The 16,509-nt window shown below is 44.6% G+C and overlaps 1 long non-coding RNA gene across 1 annotated transcript in view; it reads left to right on the top strand.

Moving 5' to 3' along the window:
• Positions 1-1,827: 1,827 nt before the first annotated feature.
• The window catches only part of LOC307215129, a 181,889-nt gene continuing 167,207 nt past the window's right edge, over positions 1,828-16,509 (top strand). Inside the window, exon 1 of the long non-coding RNA XR_013838296.1 lies at positions 1,828-2,013. This is a non-coding gene — a long non-coding RNA (uncharacterized lncRNA). The remainder of the gene's footprint in view (positions 2,014-16,509) is intronic.

Below are 16,509 nucleotides of genomic sequence, written 5' to 3'. Positions count from 1 at the left end.
CCTCTCCATTCTTAAGGAAATCAGCCCTGAGTGCCCACTGGAAGGACAGATCCTGAAGCTGAGACTCCAATACTTTGGCCACCTCATGAGAAGAGAAGACTCACTGGAAAAGACCCTGATGTTGGGAAAGATGGAGGGCACAAGGAGAAGGGGACGGCAGAGGACAAGATGGTTGGACAGTGTGCTCGAAGCGACCAGCATGAGTCTGACCAAACTGCGGGAGGCAGTGGAAGGCAGGAGTGCCTGGCGTGCTCTGGTCCATGGGGTCACGAAGAGTCAGACACAACTAAATGACTAAACAACAACAACAAAAGACAAGTCTGGGAAAGACCGACCCCTGTACTTGCCTGTATAAGGAGAACATGGTTATCTTCTGCCTGCGTGTTCAACCTTACACGTGTTTCCCTTTTCTCCCGAAAAAGCAGAAATCCAGCAGGCAGTGCATTTCCCTTTCTCTGTGTCAGAAGAAAAACAAAGGAACCTCGCAAGGGGGGGGGGGAGGCAGCCCCACTTGACTTTTATAAGTGTTTTAATAGCGTCAGGGTTGATGCTGAAAACATCCTCTTATATCCTGCAAAAGAAATAATTGTTAACTGAAGACAAAGAGACGCATCAACAGGAAATGGAGGCTGATAGAATACTAATGACCATTTAAGGTGATTGAGTCTGAACCGTTATATAAATACATTCAAGGCTGACATCTTTATCAAGAGCTATTAAATGCTGAAGTGCTCAGAGTATGAGGAGGTAGAGCGCAGAGGGGTGGAAACTGGCAGAGATAAGGGTAAAGAGGGAAGGATGAGAGAGCCAAGTGGGGTTTTCCTGTTTCGTTCTTTTAAAGCATTCCACATCCCCTTATCGAACCAACAGAAGATCGCAGTTAAGAAATTGGGTGGGTGAGGAAGTCTGTCTGAATTAGAAAATAATATTGCTGAGATGCAAACGAGGCAATAGTACAAACAAAACCCAAAGCAAAAAAACTGGAGGCTGGAGAAACTTTGGGCTATGTCTGGTGCTGGATAAAGAAATACCAACTTATTTTATGTTTCTTGTTATAATTTATTTTTCATTTTACATTTCACATCAAACAAAATAATTTCGCACTGAATTTCAATATCCCATTTCAACCTCCCTCCCTTTCTGTATTTACTTACGTTTATAAGATATCTGCTGCATCTCCAAGTTAAACCTAATTATTATTTATCCACTATTACAAAATTAGTTTTATATCACTGCACGTTTTTACATTAATCCTGCTAATGATTTGATCTGTTTAAATTCATTTTTAAAATATTCAATAAACAATTTCCACTCTAAATTAAAAACTCTTGTCATCTTGATTTCTTATTATTCTTGTAAGTTCTGCCATTTCTGCGTATTCCAACAGTTTTTGCTGCCATTCTTCTTTGGCTGGGGTGTTATCTATTCCGTCTTTGGGCTAAAATAATTTGGACTGCCGTGGATGCATACATAAAATATTTTTTATCTCTCACCACCAAAGGAACACAAGCGAATAGTACAGAGAACCCACACAGGTGACACTGACACAAAACCCCACACATACACTAAGAAGAAGCATTGCCACCCCACCCCCACCCTACTCACCATTCCCCCCTCCCCCTCTTCCCCCCTTTCCCTCCTAATGTAACACTAAAGGTAAAGGTAAAGGGACCCCTGACCATTAGGTCCAGTCGTGGCCAACTCTGGGGTTGCAGCGCTCATCTCGCTTTATTGGCCCAGGGAGCCAGTGTACAGCTTCCAGGTCATGTGGCCAGCATGACTAAGCCGCTTCTGGCAAACCAGAGCAGCGCGCGGAAACGCCATTTACCTTCCCGACGGAGTTGTACCTATTTATCTACTTGCACTTTGACGTGCTTTCGAACTGCTAGGTTGGCAGGAGCAGGGACCGAGCAATGGGAGCTCACCCCGTCGCAGGGATTCGAACTGCCGACCTTCTGATTGGCAAGTCTTAGGCTCTGTGGTTTAACCCACAGCGCCACCCGCGTCCCTAATGTAACACTAATGTCTCAACAAATGAAACTGACCTGTAGAAAATGTAACTTGAAAAAAGAGACATTGCAGATACTTTTGTAAACCAATAAATCTTCAATAAAAATATATATTTGAAAAATAAAGATCAGGCTTTGCTTCTCAATCAATCAATAAATAAGTTTTTATATTGTTTGGGTATCTCAAATCCTATTATTCCCAAAAGAAAAGGTTCTGGTTTCTTAGAAAAGGTTATCTTAAGAATAAATGTGAACTTTAATTTCATCAGCACATGGGTAACGCTGCTAAATTGCATCTTGAATCTGCTTTTCAAAACGACATGGCCGTGGGATTATAAATCAGTGTTTATAACAATTATGATTCAAAAATGTGCATTGTTCACCCACCAAGTGTCTTGCCTAAGACTCAGTTGACTGGAGCAAACAGGGCTCCAACATCTGCCCCATGAGGAGGCAGGTGAGGAGGAAGAGGCAGCCCAATATTTTCTGATGCCTGAGGCCAAGGACAAAAGGGCATCCCTGCCCATTCCCCATGCAGAAACCAAAGGGAGTGGCAGTGGAGTCTTACTTCAACGCTGGTCACGGGGCAAGGAGTGTCCTCTACCTGGGGGCAGCAGGCTAGCTTAGATGTCTCAGAGGAAATGTGGGGCGAGGGAGGCTACATCCTCTGCCGGGAATGTGAGAAAAGAAATCATGGTCTATTGTCTCCTCCAGCATTGGTCTTTTAACTTGTGGATCAGGAACGGAAATAGATAAAAGGCAGAAACTGGTGTCAACAAAACTCTTCAAAGTGTTTGCATCAGAAGCACTGGGTGTGTGTATGTCAACGTTTGACCTCCGCATCAGACAGCAAAAATCTTGTGCCGCCACCGTTTCCGTGCTAAATCAATGCAGTGCCTGACCTTTCTTTGCTTAAATAGGCTTCAGTGCTAGGATAGCGCTAGATCCTTAAAAATCTCAGGCCACAGACTGAGGACATGAATTTGTATACACTTTGCATGTGCTAAATTATACATACAAGGGCAAATTTAGGCTGGCTTTCAAAGGATTAAGCTGCTGTGCAAGTGACGGGGGTTAAACAAAAAAGGGGGAAGGGGCTGCAGATTCCCCCGGTGCAAATGATCACACACAATTCTGCACTGGGCCACCCCTTAACAACATCCCTGGTTAAGTGGCTTGATACTGTTCATTGCTGTTTTTTCCTGATAATTTTTCGACTTTCTGATAATAATGATCACTTTTCGTTCCATCTCTTAACCCCCACAAAGCTTCTCTTTCTCGAAAGCGTTCAAAAGATCACAAAATGCCAGAACTTCAAAGAGCTTTTTAAAATAAATAAATAAATAAAATCAGACATACCCTTTGTCGTTTCTCTCAACTAGACAATTTGATGAGGCACTGATTTCACCTTTTATAAGCCACAAAGTTCCAGCCACTGTAATGAGCTGAAATAACTTGAAGGGACAAAAATCAAAGGTATATATTAGTAGAGGTGGGGGATGCTGCCCTAAACCTAAAATACCTATTAATTGCAGAGCAATATCCATAAGATCAAGAGGAAAATGTGAGGTCGAACTTGCCGCATCCTGAAACACTCATCTCAGTTTATCACGCCTGGTAATGGGCAGCAATATATGTATAGTGTGTAGTGCAGCAATATCTGTATGTATAGTGCAGCAATATCTGTATGTATAGTGCAGCAATATCTGTAATGTATAGTGCAGCAATATCTGAAGTAAGAAGTACAGGCTGCAATGATATGCCTCTTTCCATCGAGGGCCACATTCCATTCTGGGCGATCTCCTGGGGGCCGGAGGTGAAACTGGAGATACCGAAAGATTTACTAGGCTACACACTCAAAACACCCCTCTCTGCGTTATCAGAGTACAAGTTTGCATTCCTGCCCGGGGAAAACGCTGCAGGAAAATGCAAAGCAGGGTGTGTGAAGGGCATAGCTGTCAAGTGTCCCTTATTTGAAGGGACTGTCCCTTATTCCAGCGCCATGTCCCGCTGCTGTCCCTTATTGATGGATGTCCCTTAAATGATGTCCCTTACATTTCAAAGGAAGCAGCTCCTCTCCCTCCCTCCCTGCCGGCCAGGGAGGAGGGAGGCTCCAACTGTGTTGCTTGGCTGTGTTGCTCACCCAATAGGGAGTCTAAGAACGACTGGGGGGTGGAGCTTGCATGCCTTGTGTGTGGCTAGTTAGTGCAAGCTGAGGGGTTTTTTGAATTCTGGATGCCATTTTGTTGCACATGCTGCTGCAAACTTTGCAGTGCAAAGCCAGCCATCTTAACTTGAGGCTGCATAGGCCTTGTGGTGCATGTGATTCAGATTCTATTCAGTTGAACCTCTGGTTACAAAGTTGGTTGGACAGTGTTCTCGAAGCTACCAGCATGAGTTTGACCAGACTGCAGGAGGACAGGAAGACTGGAGTGCCTGGAACAGGTGAGGCTGCAGGTCCCTTATTTTGGCTGCTGGTCCCTTATTTTCAAATCTGTAAGTTGACAGCTATGGTGAAGGGTGTGGCTTGGAAAGGCGTGCTGCCTGCAGGGAAAGGGCCAGGTGGAGAGGGCCACATTTGGCCCCTGGAGCTGAGCTTCTCCAACCGCAAGCCAGCAATGGGAGGGGCCACAGCCAGTGGTGGGTGGGACCACTCTTTCTGCCATCCCCTTCCCCTTCCCCTTCCCCTTCCCCTTCCCCTGCCATTCCATTTTCTCACATCCTCCTACCTGAAATTAGACTGAGGGTCACATTAAATGAGGCTGAGGGCCACATGTATATACGATATCTTTATTGTCATTGTCCCATACAGAACAATGAAATTGAAAAACTACATAAAACATTCAAAAACCCCTAAAAACTCTGAAACCCCATTTTAAAACACACTATACTATACTAAAAATACACTATACTATACTATACTATACTATACTACACTACACTACACTACACTACACTACACTACACTATAAAAACCCCTAAAAACTCTGAAACCCCATTTTTAAAATACACTATACTATACTAAAAAATACACTATACAATAGAGACTCCTTATGTTGCGTTTAGAACCAGAATTGCATTTGCGTAGGAACTGTTTCTCAGGCGGCTAGTCCTGGCCTTTATAACCCTATACCTTCTTCCAGAAGGCAGAAGCTGAAAGAGATCATTTCTGGGGTGCGTACTATCCTGCGCTATGCCTCAGGCTTTCTAGAACAGGAGCACTCACTGGTGTCGGACGAGAGGCCCGTTCTTCTTTCTGCCAAGGATTTCTTGAGAGCCAGTGTGGTGTAGTGGTTAAGAGCGGTGGACTCGTAATCTGGTGAACCGGGTTTGCGTCTCCGCTCCTCCACATGCAGCTGTTGGGTGACCTTGGGCCAGTCACACTTCTCTGAAGTCTCTCAGCCTCACTCACCTCACAGAGTGTTTGTTGTGGGGGAGGAAGGGAAAGGAGAATGTTAGCTGCTTTGAGACTCAATCAGGTAGTGATGAAGCCGGATATCAAATCCAAACTCTTCTTGACGTGCATCCAGATAATTACCTACAGAGACATAATCAGCATGACCCTCTTCCTTAGTTGGGATTCCTGCATTGCAGGGGGTTGAGCTACATGGTGGTGATGATGATGATGATGATGATGATGATGATGCTAACCTGAGCCTCCAAGTGTCCCTATTTTCCAGGGACAGTCCCAGATTTCCAGAAGCCATCCCAGTTTCTGATTTGATCCCGGAATGTCTCACTCTTCATTCCCTATTTTCATCGGAGAACTGCTGGAGGGTATGTGATAACAATAATTTCTTATGCCCCAGCCACTTTGGGCTGCTTCCAACAAAAATACGGGGGGGGGGAGGGGGGTGGAAAACCCAAGCATTAAAAGCTCCCCAAAACAGGGCTCCCTTCAGATGTCTACGAAAAGTTATATAGCTGTTTACATGACTCCCAGGGTCCGTTTTAACTCTGCAGTTAACTCTGCAGTCTACGATTGCTCTATCAGTTTTGAGAGAGCGTGGCAGACCATAATGAGGATGTCGAATCGACCACTTTCCTTTCCATTCTGGACAAGATGGGCTGCAATCAGATGGTGGCCTCTGACCACATTGGCATATTGGCAGAGCTGCTGTCTGCTTAGATGTCAATAAACTGCTGTGCGAAAGATTGCTGCCCATTTATTTGAACACTGAAGTGAGGTAAAACATTGAGTGTGCAATGTGAAGCCCTGGCGTTGTGTGATCACCACCACAGTCTGGCATGCCAGCGCCCAGGGCAAGGAAAGTATTGTGCTCCTAAGGCAAGTATTGCGCCCCCTAGCCAGACCCTCCATGTGGTGCTGCTGCTGCTGCTGCTGCTGCTTCCGGACTGAGTGGGTGGTCCCAGTGCTCTGTTAAGCCTTGCCAGGGAGGGTTTGGATTCAAATCACATGCAAAAATTGTATGTAAGGAGAACAGCACACCGAAATGCTGGCGGATTTGCCCAGGAGTTTGTTGTTGTTGTTGCTGCAAACTCTGGAATTGTGGCAAGCTGAGCTCAAGACTGGAGTAACGAATAATTCAGAAAAACTGAACCAGGCTGGTGAATCCATCCTTACTCGAACTTTCTGCCCCTTTAACTGCTGGGGCCTCTCCTGAATGGTTAAAGGTTAGGTTTTCTCCAAAAACCATTCATTCCTTTTCCATCTATTGCCAAGGGCAGGATTCTGGATGATTAAATAAAAATAAAAAACACCCTGTTTTTTGTTCCTATTCTTCCTGTTAAAACAAGCAAGCCCCATGGACCTTTGAGGTGAGAAGCTCTTTAATGTCCCGCCGACAAAGATCCGCACATGCTGTTCTTTCACACTTGCAACCGGAACCATCCCACGATCTCCAAAAGAAAGTCCCGTTCACTTAGAGACTGAATGGGAGTCCTCTGATGGTATCACAAAGGATTCCTTTGCCAGAATTCAGCCAGCGGAGCATTGGTCTCTGAAATACTGCTGCCGTCTGTGGCACCTGCATTGTCCTTGCCATTTTTCTGCATATATTTCCACACGCATCTGGTGCCCTCAAAATGTTTTGGACTGCGATTCACAGCAGCCCCAAACGACATTTTTCTGTGGGGCACACTGCTCCCCACTCACCCTGCCTCTGCACCTGTATTGCATGCCTGCAGCACCGGCCCTATCATGAGACAAGGTGAGGCAGCCGCCTCAGGTGGCAGGACCCACTGGGCAGAGGCGGTTTTAGGGTAGCGCGACCAGTTTGGCTGCACTAGGTGCTGTGTTGCAGGGGGTGCCAAAACAATGTTGTTAGAAAGGAGCGCTGGAGGCAGGGGCCCCTGAACTTTAGTGTCACACTAAGTGCTGCTGAAATTTAAGAACCCAGTGTCTGCCACTGCACTGGGGCAACAGATCTGCCCAACAAGGAGTGCATTGTCTGCTGCTACTGCTGCAAATTTCGGCTGTGATGGCTCAGGATCCATGGATCTCATTTCAGCACTTTCTGCTGGTGGAATTCCTGCCGGCGAGACTTCCACCTGCCCGTACATTCAGCAGGAGGAAGGAAGAGATCTGGGCCGGTGGAATGACACTTCCGTGGGAGACCAGCTGAATCAGAAGCAAGCAGAGGGATTTGGATGGCAGCCTCGGCTGTGAATCGAAAAGCACTGGGTTCAAATCTCCCCTCTCACTGGGTATCTTCAGAGAATTCACTGTCTCCTTCAGCCTCCACCCATCTCCTGTTTTGTTGCAGATATAGAGGGGCCATGATCCTGATCTGCCTTGCAGGCTTGTTGTTTTGATAAGGCAATGAATCAACTCTCCAAAATGTGATGAAAAGTCTTAAGTTGACCTTCCAAAATTCATTCTTCTACATAATTATTAAAGGCACAGGGACCCCTCTCCTCTTTGCACCTGGTTATCAGAGTAGCCACACAACACACACACACACACAAAATGTGTAACATCATCAGCTAGTATATTCTTTGCTTCAATGGCTAGCATAGCTTATATACAGAAAGGACAGACACCGGCAAGGAGAAACACAATCCCACATGACCGTTTGGCAGTGACATTCTGCAAGTCACGTGACTTCTCGATCTCATGCATGTGGCCCAGAGCTGAAGGTGCCAGACGAGGCCCACCTTTGACATTTTCTCTCTGCCACCCCCGTTTTCTCGCTGATGGAAATGTCTGCTGTGTGTGCACAAGCCAGGCAAAAGGGTCCTTTGTTTTTTGCTAATTCGTCTGAAAAGAACAGTGTTGAGCCAGATTTTTATCATTCCTGGTGAGCAGCCAGTTTTCTCCCTCCGCTCACGTGAAATGCTCTGCGCTTGCAGCTCAGCCTTAGTGGGGGAAGGGCTGTGTTGCATAACAGAAGGCTCCCAGTTCGATTCCCGACATCTCCAGGTAAGGCTGGGAATTGTCCCCATAGCCTGAAACCCTGGAGGGTTGCTGCCAGCTAGTGTCAACAATACTGAACTAGGTGGACCAGTGGTCTGACTCAGTATAAGGTGTGGGAATCTTCAGGGTGGCAGGAGAAGATATATTGTTTATTAATATCCTTCCTAACTTGTGTTAGCAAGTTGCTTTACTTAGCAGAATGTATTCCCCTTTACACAGCAGAAAACTAGTTGCAAACTCGTGTGAGTTTCTTAAAACAATACACAAATCCATCTGGCTTGTCCAGACTGAAATGTGTTCTAATATTTTCCTGGTAAGACCCCTTGAATCCCTCCTAAAAGAATAACGACACCACAGTCTTATTCATAAGCAATAGAAAGAAAGTTGACTCACGATCAGGCAGAGCACAGTGTGATCCCTGAAGGCAGGCTTAAGGCTTAAAGCTACAAACTTATACTAACAGGTTTATCCCATAAGGAAGATGGCCTGGGGGACTGCTTGGCTGGCAGCCAGCAGTTCATTCCAGGAAGTTCGCAGGACGAAAAGAAGATGGAAAAAAGAGGAGAGGGGCAGCATGCCTTGTCCTTTAACCAGGTCTGGAAAGGTCACACCCACTTATTAGTCACACGCAAGGAAGGATGCTCCAGGCCAGGAGGAAGGTTCGACTGGCTGGACCAAACATTCCCTTGCATGTCCACTCTAGGAAAACAAGGAATGTTGTACAGTGGTACCTCGGGTTAAGAACTTAATTCGTTCCAGAGGTCTGTCCTTAACCTGAAACTGTTCTTAACCTGAGGCACCACTTTAGCTAATGGGGCCTCCTGCTGCTGTTTCTGTTCTCATCCTGAAGCAAAGATCTTAACCTGAGGTACTATTTCTGGGTTAGCAGAGTCTGTAACCTGAAGCGTATGTAACCCGAGATACCACTGTACTTGACTACTCTCAGTGGATTACATCCCACATAAAGCAACTTGCTAAGCCTTCAGTATGGAAGGAATTTCTGCACTTGGCAAATAGATATAAGTTTTGTAGATGCATAAGAGCACATGTAAAAGGTGCTCAGATTTCAGGGTTATGTTATGCAAGCCACATAGCAGTTATCCAAGCTGTACCCTGCGCATAGCTGTCAACCTTTCCCTTTTCTTGTGAGGAATCCTATTTGGAATAAGGGAATTTCCCTTTACAGCTATGACCCTGCGAGGGAATTGTACCAGCTACACCTGTTGAACTCTCCTCCTCTAGATAGCCATAGAAAGTTACAGGAGTTGCATTAGCCACCACAAGAAGCGGGGCCTTCTCTGTAGTGGCCCCATATGCTTTGCAATGCCCCTCCCCGCAGCTAAGAGGTTAGCACAGATTTTTTTTCCTCCCAAACAGCCTTAGCATTTGGCCACTGGGGTTTCATTTGTGGGTTGCGATTGGTCTAATGCATTTGAACAAGTTGCATTTCTGCACAGTGTGGTTGGAAGATGTGGTGCAGTATAGATGCATTAAAATTAATGCACCCCTCCAAAAAAAACCCCAAGCAAACACAGAGAGAAGGGAAATAGTAACTGCTCCAAAAGCAAAAAAACAAAACAAAATCCCAGCCCCTTTCTTTTCCACTGCCCTATTTCCTGAGAGCTTCCCTTCTCAATGAGAACACACATCTAATATCACATTTTCTCTTAATGCCGCCAAACAAAAGCTACAGGGACCAGGTTCCATGTCAAGGACAGGATATGTGTGCTTGAAGCTGGCTCTCCCCACACAAGGTGCCAACAAGAGGCAATGCAGAGAAGAATCTCAAGTATGTGTGTATTTGCTTGTGCCAGGCAACTTCCAGCTGGGGCTCTGCAAGGCTGCTTCAAGAGTCAAGGCAACGTGGCGGCGCAGGCTGGTTTGGAAACATGGGCTTGTTTAACAGTCAATTCTGTGCAGTTGTCTTGCCACACCAAGCTCTTCCTGGGGTGGGGAACTTTTTTGTAGACCCAGGGCCACATTGCCTTCTGGGTAAGCTCATGAGGGCCACAAGCCAGTGGTGCACAGGGCCAGTGGCAAAAGCGAAGCAGAGAAATGAATGCCGTGTTTACATTCACCGGTACTGCTGCTCTGTTACTTTGCTACTTTGCCGCTGTTCTGTTACATTGCTATAACAGCCGCCGGTTGTTTTTCGGCTTTGCCTTACGCTTTTTTAATGGAAACTTGTGGTTGTGATTCAGACTGATGCTTTTGCACCTTGCCCTGGGACCGTTTGGCAAAGCGGGCTAAAATTAATAAATGATAGGGGGTTGACCATGGAAGGAGCGGCCACCACATTTGCTAAGTCACTTGAATTTCTCCCTGAGTGGCGTTGGGGGGGGGGGAGGGCGAGGTGAACTCTGCTCAGTGAGTGCAGGTGGGCAAGCGAAAGGGTGAGTCGGCGAGACAGCCGGCGCCTCCTTTTGCTGACTCAGAATAAACCCGCAACATACATCTGCAGCTCATTTAAAGCACATGAGGTGTTCTACTGTTCTATAACTTCCTCCAAAGACTCCTGGGAACTGCAGTTTATCCCACCCACCCACAGAGCTACAATTCCCAGCACCCTTAACAAATGGCAGTTCCCAGAATTCTTTAGGGAAAACCCACATTCAGTAAATGTATTTTGTATTGTGTGGATGTGTCCTCATTGTTTCACAGAACATGAAGAGTCTTCCATAGGGAGAGAACAACTGACAATCAGAGAAAGAGGGTAATGATCCCCATCTTGGCTGTGAGTCCTGATTGACCCGCTCCCTGCCTTGCAGGCTTTCCCCCACCTGACCTGGGAGGGCAGGGCCCGGACTGACTCCAGCTACAAAAGCTGAGACTGAGGAAGAGGCCAGAGATTATTTTGCCAGACTGACTCCAGCTACAAAAGCTGAGACTGAGGAAGAGGCCAGAGATTATTTTGCCGGACTGACTCCAGCTACAAAAGCTGAGACTGAGGAAGAGGCCAGAGATTATTTTGCCGGACTGACTCCAGCTACAAAAGCTGAGACTGAGGAAGAGGCCAGAGATTATTTTGCCGGACTGACTCCAGCTACAAAAGCTGAGACTGAGGAAGAGGCCAGAGATTATTTTGCCGGACTGACTCCAGCTACAAAAGCTGAGACTGAGGAAGAGGCCAGAGATTATTTTGCCGGACTGACTCCAGCTACAAAAGCTGAGACTGAGGAAGAGGCCAGAGATTATTTTGCCGGACTGACTCCAGCTACAAAAGCTGAGACTGAGGAATAGGCCAGAGACTGTTTTGCAGGCCTCTTTGTGCAGACCCAGGTCATCGAGCCTGAGCTTCCGCCGTCTGCCATGAACCACCATTGGCAGCAACGGCAGAAGATATGTTCTATATTTTTATGATACTATTTTATGCTCTTGATAATTATGCTGCTTTAAATGTGCATTTCATATTTGACTTCCTTTGGGTATGCTTTCGTTTGAAATGTTGAAGATAAAAAATTGTTAACTTTGCTGCATTAAATGTGCATTCTGCATTTGACCTCCTGTGTGGTGTTTTATTTGCTTTGGAGAAGGAGTTAGCTCGCTGAGTGAAAAGCCACGTTTTACTGTCTTTATGCTTTCATTATTTTCATTATGTACTCTGTGCTTTGTATGCTGTAACTTTGTGTTGTGAACCACCCTGAGACCTATGGGTATAGGGCTGTATACAAATGTAACTAAGTACATTTCAATAATAATAATAATAATAATAATGGTTTCCTGTGAATTACGTTTCTTTGAATGTATACTTTATGTCTGACTTTCTTCTGGAATTGCTTCCTTTGATGTTTTAATATAGGTTGCAAACTACTTTGAGATTCCAATCCCCTTAAAAAATATGAATTGTAGAAATGGCATGAATAACAATAATCCCTTGCCTAGCCCTTGCTTCAGGGAGTATTCATGTGTATTCTGTGTATTCATTTTTCCTGTAGAAAAGAGCTGCTTCTGGGATGTTGTACTCCTGGGTGGAAAAGATGCAATACTGCTGGTATCAGGATTTCGGTGAGGACGGGTCCTTTTGCACAGGGCAGCCTGGAAGATGTGGAAGCAAGGAATTGTCTTAAACTGCAGCTGATTTCCTTGGATTCTCTGTTCAAAGCAGCAATGTTATTTCTATTTTATTTATTAAAATTTATATCCCTCTTTATTGTTGTTGTTTTCAAAAGAGCTTTACAAAATACAGTAGCACTGGTTATGGTGGTGAACCATACGATGGTTTTGAAGTTCAGGCTTGCCACTCTCTGGAGCATAGCTGTCAACGTTTCCCTTTTTTTAAGGGAAATTCCCTTATTCCGAACAGGATTCCTCGCAAGAAAAGGGAAAAGTTGACAGCTATGCTCTGGAGCTGCACCCATCACAATCTCATGTGGCTAGGAAGCATGCAAAGTAACATCCAGTTTTCTGCAAGCATTTAAAAAAAAAAAATGACGAAAATGAACAAGCATATTATTCCTGCAGAGGTCGATAAAAACTGTGCTGTATTTCAACATCCTTACAAATGAAGTGTAATTACAACGAGCGCTTTTCATTTCTGGCAGATAACATATAAATAGGTACAAAATCCTCTGTCTCTTTCCGTTTTCTCTTGGTTTTCTGCGATACATTCATCAAAAGAACTGGCATTAAAACAGTCACAGGAGTCAGGTGTCTACAGAGAAAGGAGGTGGATGAGGTTTTGCCAAATGCAAAAAGGTTCTCCCCCCCCCCACCATCCCACTGCCAGATTTCGTTTTAAAACATCCGTGACTGTCTGTGCCAGAGAAGAAGAGTTCTAGCATTATGTGCGAAAAGCTACATCTGGTATGTGAACTTGTCGAGAAGCAATTTTGGCATTCCAAAGAGGGACCACAATAACTGAAAAAACTTAAGCACCATTAACACCCTCGACAACAGTTGGGTGGAGTGGAAATAAAGGAGATACATACACGGGGGAAAGTTCTCACCTGACACATTCTAATTTGTAGAATCATAGAATTGTAGAGTTGGAAGGGACTCCGAGGGTCATCTAGTCCAACCCCCCTGCAATGCAGGAATCTCAACACGCGGTCTCCCATCCAATTTGAAACCACACTGGACCCTGCTTAGCTTTGCAAATGTGCTAGCAGGCTTCCTGTTGAAAGGCTTTACCCTGATGAAAATGTGCTGCTCAGTTTGATTGCTCTGGTCTGGTTTGTAAACATTCATCAGCAGATCTCAGTCTCTGCTGAACATCTGCAAAGTGGACATCTGCAGGGAGGTCTGATGCAAGGTTAAAGGGCTGATATTTCCGGGGATGCTTGCCTGGCGCTAACTATAGTTTAATTAATGAATGGCTTGGCAGAACAGCAGGGATCATTCTGTGTGTGACTAAAGAGTTAATTCTTTAACAGTAAGTCAGCTAACCATGTGTGTGTGTGTGTGTGTGTGTGTGTGTAGGTTTTACTTAGCAACCAATCACAGCAACATGACCCTCACTGAGGTAGCATGTGTTCTGATTGGCTGTGTCTTTCTGAGGGAGTTTTTCCTCTGTCCGTTTGGTTGAATGTCTCTCTTTGTCACATACAAGGCCTAAATTATCCCCAACTGATTTAATGATAAAAACATACCTAAGAACGTTTTTCAAGTCCAATCCAGATGCGGACTGGAATACAGATCTCTGCTTAAAAGACTTAGGTCTTCAACAGGTGCCAAAAAAAGACAATAGAGAAGATGCCTGTCTTAACATGTAATAAGAGTTTCAAAGCACAGGTGCTGTCACACTAATGGCCTGATTCAGACACAGATGGAACAGACCTCCTGGTGAGATGGTATCTGCATGAGACCCTCTCCTACCAAATGATATTATTACATACTTTTGTATTTTACTTTACTTGTATATCACTTTGAGACACCCTATTTGTTGTGAAGCAATAAATAAATTTGATAAACAAAAGGGATGGGTCTCATTTGATAGGCTTTTTTATAGTAGACAGATGAGGAATTAGAAGTACTTTATTTTCTGGGTTTTTCTGTCTTTCTCTTTTAACCTCTTTCCTACGCTTTTCTTTTTCTTTATTTCTCTCTCTCCCCTTTTTGTGTTTTTATCCAGATAAAAGTTTGTTTTTTTAAAAAAGGGAAATATATTACGTTTGGTATTTTTCTCTATAAACCTTAAGAAAATTATTTTTTTTAAAAAAAAAAAGATTGATCAAATATTCTTAATGTCTGCTGGTTTCCTCTTTAATTCCTTTTGTTATATTTGCCGATATGTTTTTTAAACCAAGTGGGAGGGACTAACATTGACCACGGTCTCACTTTTTCATCACAGCTCTCATGCACTGCAGGGGTGTTTGAGAAACCGTGGTTTGTACCAAACATCGCTAGATGTGATAACTGAGCCGACATACCATTGTTATAACCATCCCTGCATCTTGGAGGTTGAGGCACCACATAAATGGGAATACTGAGCAGATGGGAAATGAAGCGAAATCTGCTCCTGCTAACCATGGTTTGGGGGCAATGTCTGAACTGAGCTGCTTAAATGGGGAGAATCCGTTTGAGCAACTGTCTGTGTGTAAAGGCGTGGGGGAAAGGCCACCCGCCATGCACAAAGCTGAAGATCCAATGAATCACAAGTTGATGAGATGCTACCTTGGAACAACCAACAGTTTCAGAGCTTTTCTCTCTTTTTGACACAAACCAACCCAGAGTCTTGCCTGCCAACTGCAGGAGTCAGTGATGCTTGCTGCAGTTCTCTTTCATGCCTGAAGAGGGCACTGAGGCCGGTGAGTCCGCAGCAGCTCAGTCCTTTATGTTCCAGATGGGATGGAGGAGAATCTTACCGAATGTGAACTTACCTAATTTGCATTTTCAGCATCAATATGCAAACCAAAACACACCCGCCCTTCGAAATTCACATTTTGAAGGATCTTGCAAGTGTGGTTCTCTGGCCAGGTGACATGTGCAAAAATGCATATGCATTTAATTGCACTTATTGGCTGGAAAATGCACTATATTAATGGAAATTGCATTGCAAAAAATGTGGTTGACAGGGAAGACTGCATACAAAAATGTGCAAAGCAAGAACTCAGCCCAATGTAAGTTCCACTAGTGGGAGTGGTCCCTACTCGCAAATCCATAGTTAATAGTAACAAAAACTAATCTATTCAAAAGTATGTATTCTGACAAGGATTACAAACTCAAATAGAGATTACAAACTCTAACAGAGATTACAAACTCAAACTCATCAAGATATGTATAACACAGAAATTCGTTACAGAATTAGAGATAAGAGTTTATGAGTAGAGATAAGTTCATGTTAGTCCATAGTCAGATTCGACGTGGAGGTCTTTAGAGCAGAAGTCAGAAGTCAGTTATGGGTTAGAAACTCCCACTATTGAAACTTACATTGGACTGAGTTCTTGGTGTGCTTTTTTTGTGGTATATTTAATAACAAGAACTCCAACTTACAAAAATGTGCATGGAGAAAGTTTGCATTAAAATGCTGACAAATTTTCACAGGGATTCTGTGAAAATTGCAAAATGATGCGGAAATGTGGAGAACTTAAGATGGGGAAAATGAGAGACTGCAAGAAACTGAAACAGACATATTCTGCTATCCCTAATTGCGAGGCACCAGCCCGGCTTCCGAGACTGCACTGTGCTCTGGAAAAACAGCTGAACCCTGGAGAGATTGTGTTTGGCAATCTTGGTGTGCGAAAGCTCAAATGCCCTTCTCAGTTTGCATCCATTATGCTAAGGGATATCAGTGCAGTTAAAAGGGAAAAAAGTGGGAGGGGAAACCTCACTAAAACTTGCCTGCTCTCTAGTTGCTGAGAATCGCTGGAGAATTTGGGGGGGGGGGCAAGAGGAAAGGTAAAACCACGGGAGAAAAAAGAAAGACGAGGCATAAATAAAGGTAACAGATCCCACACAGCAAGCAGCACTCAGTAAACTTACTTCTGAACTCCGCATTGGCATGGGCTACCCAATGAAAGAAAGAAAGAAAGAAAGAAAGAAAGAAAGAAAGAAAGAAAGAAAGAAAGCAGCTGCTTCTGCTGCAAAGCCCACTTAGCCTTGCCAGTCCCTCTAGCTAGAAGGAAACTTTGCTCCTGGCTTGAACAGACTCCGGACAGTTGAAATTTGATGCTATTGGGAGGTGCC

This window comes from Podarcis cretensis, assembly GCF_951804945.1.
Source record: "Podarcis cretensis genome assembly, chromosome: 4".
Taxonomy (NCBI): Eukaryota; Metazoa; Chordata; class Lepidosauria; order Squamata; family Lacertidae; genus Podarcis; species Podarcis cretensis.
This window is presented reverse-complemented; position numbering and strand designations above follow the sequence as displayed.